Raw genomic sequence first — 9,257 nt, 5'->3', positions numbered from 1 at the left:
TTGCCTGGGGTTCCACCGCAGTGCCTGTCTGGTGATGTTATTGGCTGCTTGTGTAAGTGTAATGTCCATCCCAACCCCACTCTTCTCTTCTGATTCTCTCTGCTGGGAGTTGACGGGTCCTCTCCAAGAGGTGGGATGTTACTTGATGTGTCTGCCACATCTGGAGAATCCTTCATGAGGCAGCATTAATGCAGGTCTATCTCCTGTTTGGTTGTTTGGTTGGCCTCCAGGTTTCAGCTCCATATCAGTAGGACTGATTTCACATGTGATTGAACAGTCGATATTTTATTGCCAAAAGACCAGCTCTCTGGAGCTCCAGATTCTTGAGGTGTAAAAGGCTGCTCTTGCCTTCCCAATCTTACTTGATGTCCTGCGTCTGTGCCACCCTGCTGTCGATGCTTGCTACCGTAGGTAACGGTGACGCCTGCACTTCCCTTCCAAGGGCTTCCATTGCAGTGTACTGGGTCTGCTGAATCGGATATAATCCTAAGGATCTTGTCTTTGTCCTTGTGAAGTTGAGGCCAACCTGTGATGATTGTGGCTGCCACAGTGTTGGTCTTCTCTGCATCTGCTCTTTACTGTGTGAAAGAGTGCAGAATCGTCAGCAAAGTCCAGGTCATCAAGCTGGTCCACCACTCCACTGGATTCCATTCCTACGCTCGTAAGTGGCGTCTTCATATCCAATCGATACGAGGAGAAAGAGAAGTGGTGACAACAAGCATCTGTCTGACTCCAAGTTCGCACCCTGAGCTGTTATGAGCTGCCCTCATAGGATCACTCTACAGTGTATACTCATTCAATTGAGTTCTTGATCATGTTGACCACTCTTTGTTGGAATGCCGTAGTCCGAAGGAGGCTTCCAAGGGTCCTCGATCCACGCATCGAACCTTTCTCAATAGTCAACAAATTGATGTATCAACGAGGAGTTCAACTCCACAGACTGCTCGACTATGATGCGAAGCGTTGCTATCTGGTCCGTGCATGATCCGTTCTGCCAGAAACCTGCCTTTCATCCTCGTAGCTGTGGATCGATGGCCTCCTTCATTCTCTCTAAAGAACTCGGTGAAGACCTCCTGGCACCGACAGGAGTGTGATTCCTCTATAATTGGCAAGTTGCTAAGATCTCCTTTCTGGGAAATTTATGAGATATCCCTCTTTCCAGTCTGCCGGAATCACTTCTTCTTCCAATCTCTCAAAGAGGGGTAGAACAGCATTCCACTGAAAAGCATCCAGTCCTTTCAGGGCCGCTGCGGGATTACAGTCAGCAACCTTTCCTGTTCTTCATCATGGTGATGCTTTTTCTTCTCATCTGGTTTGGTTTTATCCGCAATTAATGGGAAGGTCCGTTGGCTGGGTTAAATGTCTGTTGATTTGGTGGTGCTGGTCTGTTCAGGAGTTCCTCAAAGTGCTCCGCCCTCTGTTCCATCCTGTTGTTCTATCTGTAATAGACTTTCCCTGCTGCTTTACGGACATTCTGGCTTGACTGAACTTCTCCAGACAGTCGCTTGGGTATGATCATACATTGTTTCAATGTTACACAGTGATTGCTCCTCTCCCCTTCTGCTGCCAGATCAATCCACATAACTCTCTCTTTGTCCACAATGCAGACTTGCATTTCAAAGCTCTATTCATTTACATATCTTGCTAACCAGTTCTTAAGGTTCACCCATGGGTCAGGTCAGTTAATTTAACTCTTTCTGGCCCTGTCATCTTTCAATGAGATATTACATTACACTCATAACATCACACCAAGCTATCTACTATTATGGTCTATGTATGCATACACTTCATAAACTTCTTTGTATTAGAGTCACTGGGGATTAGGATATTACTCATTCATTAGCCCATTCATTTATAAGCCAACCCCCCAAGATAGTTAGGTAAAAATAGCAAAAACTGTATGACCCTTTCATAAGCCAACCCTCTATTTCAGGGGTTGGCAAACTTTGGCTCCTGGACATGAGGGTAAGCCGCTGGCAGGTTGGGACATTTTTTTTTACTGCAGGCATGGAACCCCTCAGCTCCTTGTGGTCGCAGTTCGCCATTCCCAGTCAATGGGAGCTGCAGGAAGTGGCGCTCCCTGTAAACAAAATGACAATGTATTAGATATTCAATTCAATGATTCCATAGAGTTTTAAATAATCAAATTTTGGTGTAGACCTATTTATAAGCCAACCCCCACTCATTGCTGCGTCACATTTTTAGCAAAAATATTCGGCTTATGAATGAGTATATACGGTAGTTAATACAGATACATTTATAAAGGACCAAAGTTTTTTTTATCATCATCATCTTGTCCTTTTCTTGAACTATATGGTAAGTGAAGCAGTTGGTACAGTGCTAGCTTCTAGCCTCTTCCTAATTTTAGTTGGGTGAAGCATAGGGGTTTTTCCCCATTACATTCATACCAGACTGTTGAGCTTATATTCTTATAAATATAAGAAGAAGAAATTAATTGGCCCTCCAATCTAAGCCTATGTCTATCTAGAATGTTAAAACTCAGACAAAGGATCTGGTGGGGTAGACAATCTCTGTAGTTATAAGAATATAACCTCAAGAAGCTGGAATGCGGTACCTAATTCTGACCTCCTGCTTGTGAATTATAGTGTCAATTTCCTTTGGAAGCTGGCATCTTGTGTGTTGTTTTTGGATATTGCTACTGATGCTGGCCTTCTTGCTTCTTTAACTTCTGGAAATAGTGAATCAATGACGATAGAAAAACTTTGCACTTAGTGCTGAATTAAGGGATGGGGGTGGGGAGAAGGCTGAGGAGTCTCCAGCCCTGGGCCTCTGATTTCCTGAGGAGCCTCCAATACTTGACATATACACTGGAAGATTTTGATCATATTCATGGTATTGCTAAAAAGAACAAAAAAACATTTATGTCCCCTACTGACGCTGATTTTGTCCAAGTTTCTTAAGCTTTCACAGTTAAAGTTTATTTTTTTCCAGACTTTCAGCTGCTGGCAACAGGCTTGTGAATTGGTGGCACTAATCACAGGATGTCAGCTACTAATGGCAACACTGCACAGTACTTCTTTAGTATTTTTTTAGCCTTACCTCAGTGAGATGGCCAGTCAATAATTTCCAAGAAAAACTGCAAAAAGGGAAGTTAAATTAGAAAGTGAGAAAATTGTAATGAAGTTATCCAAACTTACTATTCCTCCAGTTACTCCAGTACTCCTTCAGAATTATCGTCCAAAGATGTTGGACTGTCATTTTCAGAAATGATAATCAATGTGAAGATGTTAATGTGAAGTTGTTCCCTCAGGAGAGGGCAGAATAAACAGCAAGCATTCCCGAAATCCAGGACAATAGTGACAATGAAAGAGACAATCCACTTTTCCTACCATCTGTCTGTCTGGAGAGAATAGTAGTGAGAAAGAGGATAATTTTGCTGTTAATGCTGACCTGTCTCCAGCTAAATGACCTTTTTTTGATAATGGAGGTATTTCACACCCTCTGTTTGGAGAAAGGCCTGCACAAGTGGGAAATTTATAGCTTCCGAGTGGCAACACAGAAGTATGAAAAAGTATCTCTCACCTCTTCTTTTCAAACAAAAACTACCAAATGAAGAGCATTATCAGAGGCATTGGTTGATCTATTCTATATCCACAGAAGCAGTATTCTGTTTCACATGCAAACTCTCTTCATTGCTTAACAGTCTTAGTATCATTGTAACTCTAGGCTTTTCTGACTATAAAAAAGCAGAGGAGAAGACTTGTTCTCATGAAAGAATCATATTGACAAAGAGATGGTATAGCCGGTTCTAACACAAACTGCTTACTGGAAGGAAGTTTTAGGCATATTGTGACAGTTGTTAAACTTCTCACTGAATGTGGTTTAGCATTTAGAGGACATTAACAGCTCTATTCAGAATGGAAATTATCCAGGTGTTCTTGAAGCCATCCATCACCATATCTGACCCATTTTTAAGGAAGCATATTGAACACTATGGAAACAAAGGAAAGGTCATTCATCCTATTTGTCAAAAATAATCTGTGATGAGTTCATTGAACTAATGGGACCTAAGCTTTCGGAATTCATTGTAACTGAAGTCAAACAGGTGAAATGCTACTTTCATAATAGCAAAGCATCCTGTGGCACCTTACAGACTAACTGCTGCTTTTACAGATCCAGACTAACACAGCTACCCCTCTGATACTATTTCATAATAGATTCAGCTTCTGATGTCACCCGCATTGATCTGTTGTTTTATGACACTGCCAGGGCCGGCGCAAGGATGTTTCACGCCCTAGGCGAAACTTCCACCTTGTGCCCCAAGCCTGGGAGGCAGGAGAAGTGAAGCAGCTCACCCGTGCCCCGCCTCCATGAGCACGCCGTGGCCGCTTCTCTTCTCCCACCTCCCAGGCTTGCGGCGCCAATCAGCTTAGGCACCGCAAGCATGGGAGGCAGAAGAAGGGAAGCGGCCACGGTGTGCTCAGGGAGGAGGCGGGGCAGGGGTGAGTTGGGGCGGGGAGTTCCCCTGTGTGTCGCCCCCCCATTACTTTCTACAGCCAGCCCTCCCCACGCTCCCCTGCCCCAGCATCCTCCACCTAAATGCCAGATCCGGCCGCCGCAGTCGCTGCAAAAGAAAATGGGGCCCCCCAAATGCCAGCATCCTAGGCGACCACCTAGGTCACCTAAATGGTTGCACCGGCCCTGGACACTGCTTACATATCTATCTACCACTGGATTTATACTGATTGAAAGACACATAAGCAAGTCGCTCTTACGACTATATATTCTTTACTGAACCCAAACAACATTGCTGTTGAAAACTATAGAGATCAGTCATACAATAACACAAGTAACGCCTGGAAAGTATAAGGTCTTCAGGACTGATTAAAGGACTAAAGGACACTAGCTGTATATGTGCCATGCACAGCTTATTCTTTGAACTTAGTTGGAACTTGCAGCACTGATTTTTGTGTGGAAGCCATAAACTTTTTCAGTTTTGTTCAGAAACTTTTTCGGGTGACATCGCCACAATATCTCCAATATTTCCAAGAGTGGACAAGAAACTCCCCTTGTCAGTACGTGATGGTCCTGTCACCTGAATCTTGTAAAACAGTTTTAGTGAACTATGAAGGCATTTAACATTGTCCGAAAGAAACAGTGGGCAATGCTCAGGAAAATGGTGAAACTTGAAGGAAAGCCAGTGCTTAATTTGTTCCCGGGCTTGCAATTTGGCAGTTCATAGCCCCAGCACCTCTGGGCTTGCTGCATCAATTATGAATGTAAAAAAATCGCTTGAGCCCCAGCATCTAATTGCTTGAGCCCTGACACTTCTTTCATTACAAATTAAGCTCTGAGGGAAGCACAATCATGTGCAAACTGGAAAGTGTATTTATATTTTAAGGAATGTGATACTAGACAGGTTTGACAAAACTTGTATAAAGCTTCAAAAGCCAGGTCTGGATCTTGCAGGTGCTGTTAATTTGCTGACATACTTGCAAAAGTTTATCACAAACTTACAGTCTTGACAATTCTGAGAAGCAAACAAAAAAATTTGGAACTGATGTTGGAGTCATTCCATGAAGAACACAGAGTGTAAAGCAAAAATTTCCAGATAGCAAGTGACACTTCGAAAAATAAGGAAATTCAAATTTGAGTACTTTTATTGTATCCTCAACAAGCTAAGTTTGAAACTAAAAAGGTGAAGTGAATGATATGCTCAGCTACCCACAAGGTTTGTCTTCCTTACGTCTCTTGAACAAGTATGAAGTGAAAAGGAGATAAAAACATGCACTCATGCATCGCTTTATGCTCACCAAGTGATCTAGAGCCTAAGCTTTTTGCAAAATTGTATCAATTTTCAGCATTTATAAAGGTATTGTGACACATAGTTGAAGGATAAAAGTGCTACTGGAATAATCAAAATTTGCATGACAAGGAGCTGAGTAATATCTTTCTGAATATTTTCATTGCGCTGATACTGTATTTGACTGTACCCATTGCCAGCTGTAAAGCAGAGGAATGGTTCTATACACTTGCCTTAGTGAAAAATTGACTTTGATCAACTAAGGTATAAACAAAGCTTAATGCTCTTTCAATCATGTCAATTGAATGAAATTTACTTCACAAGTGTCATTTGAGGCCACCGTAACTGTTTTTGCAGCATGTAAAGCTTGCAAGATGTCAGTTTGAACACACGGCATTTCATTTGACTATTAATTTTTTATGTTTTTATGTTTAACCAGATAGTATATAACCTATTTATTGTCTTTGATTTTCTTTTCATGTTTATTCAGTAACATACATGACTTGTTACTGTGGTCACAAAAAAGAGGTCTCTGATAAACATTAGGCCAGGGTTTCCAATCTTGTTAATCTGGCCCTCTGTCTTCCACACTTTTCTATTTATGTACAATGTCTTCTGCTAGAGGAAGCACACTGCATTCACTTCTGTATTATTTAGCCATTTAATGTGATAGTGATAATGGAACCCTTCTGCTAGGCAATTTCGGCAGCAACAAGGGCCAGGTTCAATATCTAGAGGTTCCTCTTAACATTAGAAAACAAATCAACTTGAGCACCCTCCCAGAAATCTGGGGAAACAAACATTACCCCTGGGAAAGAGAATCCAACATTAATATGGGAAAACAACAATGTCTGAAAAGCATGCAAACCGTAAGTGAACAGCCACTACACAGTATGCTGGGCAGTGTTCTTTGCCTCAATTTACCACCTTGCAGGGTAAAAGTGCCTGGATGCATGGTGAGAAACTTTGTGGAGAGTTCTATGCAGGACATTATCAGGAAGCAAATCACCAGGACCCCGTCCAACCAAGATGTTGCCACCTACCTGAGCAGCACATTGGAAGGCGAATTTGGAAGAGATGGGAGAGACTTTGCTTCTCTCTGGACTCATGCCTGCAATGTTACATGACAACTGGAGGAGCATATCGGCTGCCACTGGACACAGTGCGAGGAATGTCAGGAGCTGGGAGTTCTGGTGACACAGTGAAGAATACGGAGCACACAATCATCACTCCAAGAGCTAGAACCATGCTGGAGAGGATCCCAAAGCATGCCATCCATTCCCAGGACATGGAAAACCTGAAACGGAAGCTGGACCCAGGCAAGGCCTTCGAGGTGGCATGCAAGTGGGATGCCAGCAACCACTTCCTCTCTGGGGGCAGCTTCACCCAATCTGCTGACTGGAAGGTCCTCCACAGGACTCATCTCAACTGCGTCTACCATGGGAATTGGGATAAGTGATGCAGGAAGTGCGGCTATGCCAACAAGATGCTACCCCATGTCTTCTGTAGCTGCAAGCCCCATTCCAGAGCCTGACAGCTGCACCACAACACCATCCAAGATTGCCTGGTCTGAGCCATCCTGCCACCCATGGAGAAGGTTGCTGTGAATTTCTCCATCCCCGAAACGGACAGGCAACTGTGACTGGACATCGTCATCAGCAACAAGGAATGGAAGAAGATCATCATGATAGGTGTCAAAGTTCCCTTTGAAAACAGGACCCCAGCCTTCCGTGATACCTGATCTCGAAAGTTGGAGAAATATGCCCCTCTGGCTGACACATTGAGAGCTAGAGGCTACGAGGTTCAAAGTCACGCACTGATCGTCGGAGCCCTGGGTGTGTGGAACCCCAGCAATGTTCAAATATTGCGAGAATGCGGAATCAATCAACACTATGCTCGGCTGATGTGGCAACTCATTGTGTCAGATGCCATCAGATAGTCAAGGGACATCTACCTAGAACATCAGAGTTGCTGAAACAATTTTTACAGTGAGGGTGCTGAAAGCCAGTTGTCCCCAAACTTTTTACCTGGCACCCCATCCATGCCCACTTTCCCTAGATCTGGGGCAAGACTAGGCTATGGCTCCGGGAGGTGAGGGCAGGAGGTGGACAGGGTAAGGGGGCTGAGGCTGGGACCACAGCTGGGGGTAGAAACAGAGCCCCAGGTGCAGGGCCAGCAGCCAGGACCCCGCATGCGGGGTCAGGGACAGAGCCCTGGTTGGGGGTCCTGCAGCAGCCAGCACCCTACATGCAGGAAAAGGGGGTGGAGCTCCAGGCAGGGATCCTGTGACAGCTGGGACCCCACGTGGGGCTGGAGGCAGAGCCATGGGTGTGGGTCCAGCAGCACAGGGACCCTGGGTATGGGGTTAGCATCCCTAGTTCCCACGCCCCTGTAGAACACATCACTGGACATTGTCAATACTAGGAAAGAGGAGCTGGAGTGCTGATGAGAAACTAAATCAGAAAGTAATGGAAATACTTCTCTGATGGATTATATCTACTAAGGGACAACCTATCCTAAATGCCTAGTTACTGAGGGACAATCCACTCTCCTTCCTATATCTGCTTTCTATAACCAACTCTCTGTATTACTTTTCCTGGGTGATGTACCTGAATACCTGGATGCTAATATCTAAATTGTATCATTAAACTTATTCATCTTATGTGAGTTATTGCTGATTAGGTACTATTTATATTGTATTACTTTTAAACCAACCTTTGTACTTTTGGATAATTTAAGCACTATACCCAGAGGTACAGACACTCTTTCCTTAACCTGTATTTTATATAATTTTAACATTAGCTTTAATAAAAAACGTAATTTGAATGCAGGGATAATGTAATGTTATTATCCTTATTGTATTACTAAAAGACAACAGAGGTGAGGGTCTTAAATGAGGTGAGGGTCACTCTAAATGTAACCTCATTTTTTAAGCTCAGGGTAGTGATGGCCAATTCAAGTGAAAATTGAGATGGACAGATGGATGTTCCTACCTGCCAGCTGATATGTGGACAGGGCTGGCCTTACCATGAGGCGAACTGAGGTGGCTCTAAATGCACAGAGTTGGTGGAGTGCTGTGCTGAAGGAAGGAGGGCACAAGAGACATAATGGGCAGGCAGGAGAAAAGGTTAGAGGGAATAAGAGAAAGAAGGAAGAGCTGCAGGGAGAGAGAAGAGGAGGTTCCTCTTATGTACTTCTCTAGCACCCCCGGAAGCCTGGACTGATGAACACCAGCTTCTCAGGGAGCTTCCTGTTTCCTGCTGCTTCACTGAATCAACTTGAGGAGAACAGGCAGTCAACTGAAGTAATAGGAGCCAGTTAGACCCTTAAGATGTGATATCTTCCCTCACTCAGGCCCTGCTACCAGCCTGCTTATTTGTCCCCTTCAACTGAATGTTGAGAGCCACTATACCTGGCATAGAACAGCAGTCATGAGTGAAAGAAGAAAACACCCCTCTGGGGCAGCATTCAGAAAAAGAAAACAAGCAAAGGA

General features: G+C 44.0%; 2 long non-coding RNA genes across 2 annotated transcripts in view; one reads left to right on the top strand and one right to left on the bottom strand.

Annotated features, from left to right (window-relative positions):
* The window catches only part of LOC142046308 (uncharacterized), a 105,049-nt gene that overhangs the window by 77,832 nt on the left and 17,960 nt on the right, over positions 1-9,257 (top strand). The window lies entirely within an intron of this gene.
* Positions 1,754-7,134, bottom strand: LOC116823557 (uncharacterized). Its single transcript, XR_004373449.2, has 3 exons — positions 6,808-7,134; positions 3,061-3,097; positions 1,754-2,080 (listed from the first exon to the last, which is right to left on the bottom strand). It is a non-coding gene; the product is annotated as an uncharacterized LOC116823557 (long non-coding RNA).

This window comes from Chelonoidis abingdonii, chromosome 2 (genome assembly GCF_003597395.2).
Source record: "Chelonoidis abingdonii isolate Lonesome George chromosome 2, CheloAbing_2.0, whole genome shotgun sequence".
Classification (NCBI taxonomy): Eukaryota; Metazoa; Chordata; order Testudines; family Testudinidae; genus Chelonoidis; species Chelonoidis abingdonii.
Note: the sequence above shows the minus strand (reverse complement) of the source record. Positions and strands in the feature narration are given on the sequence as shown.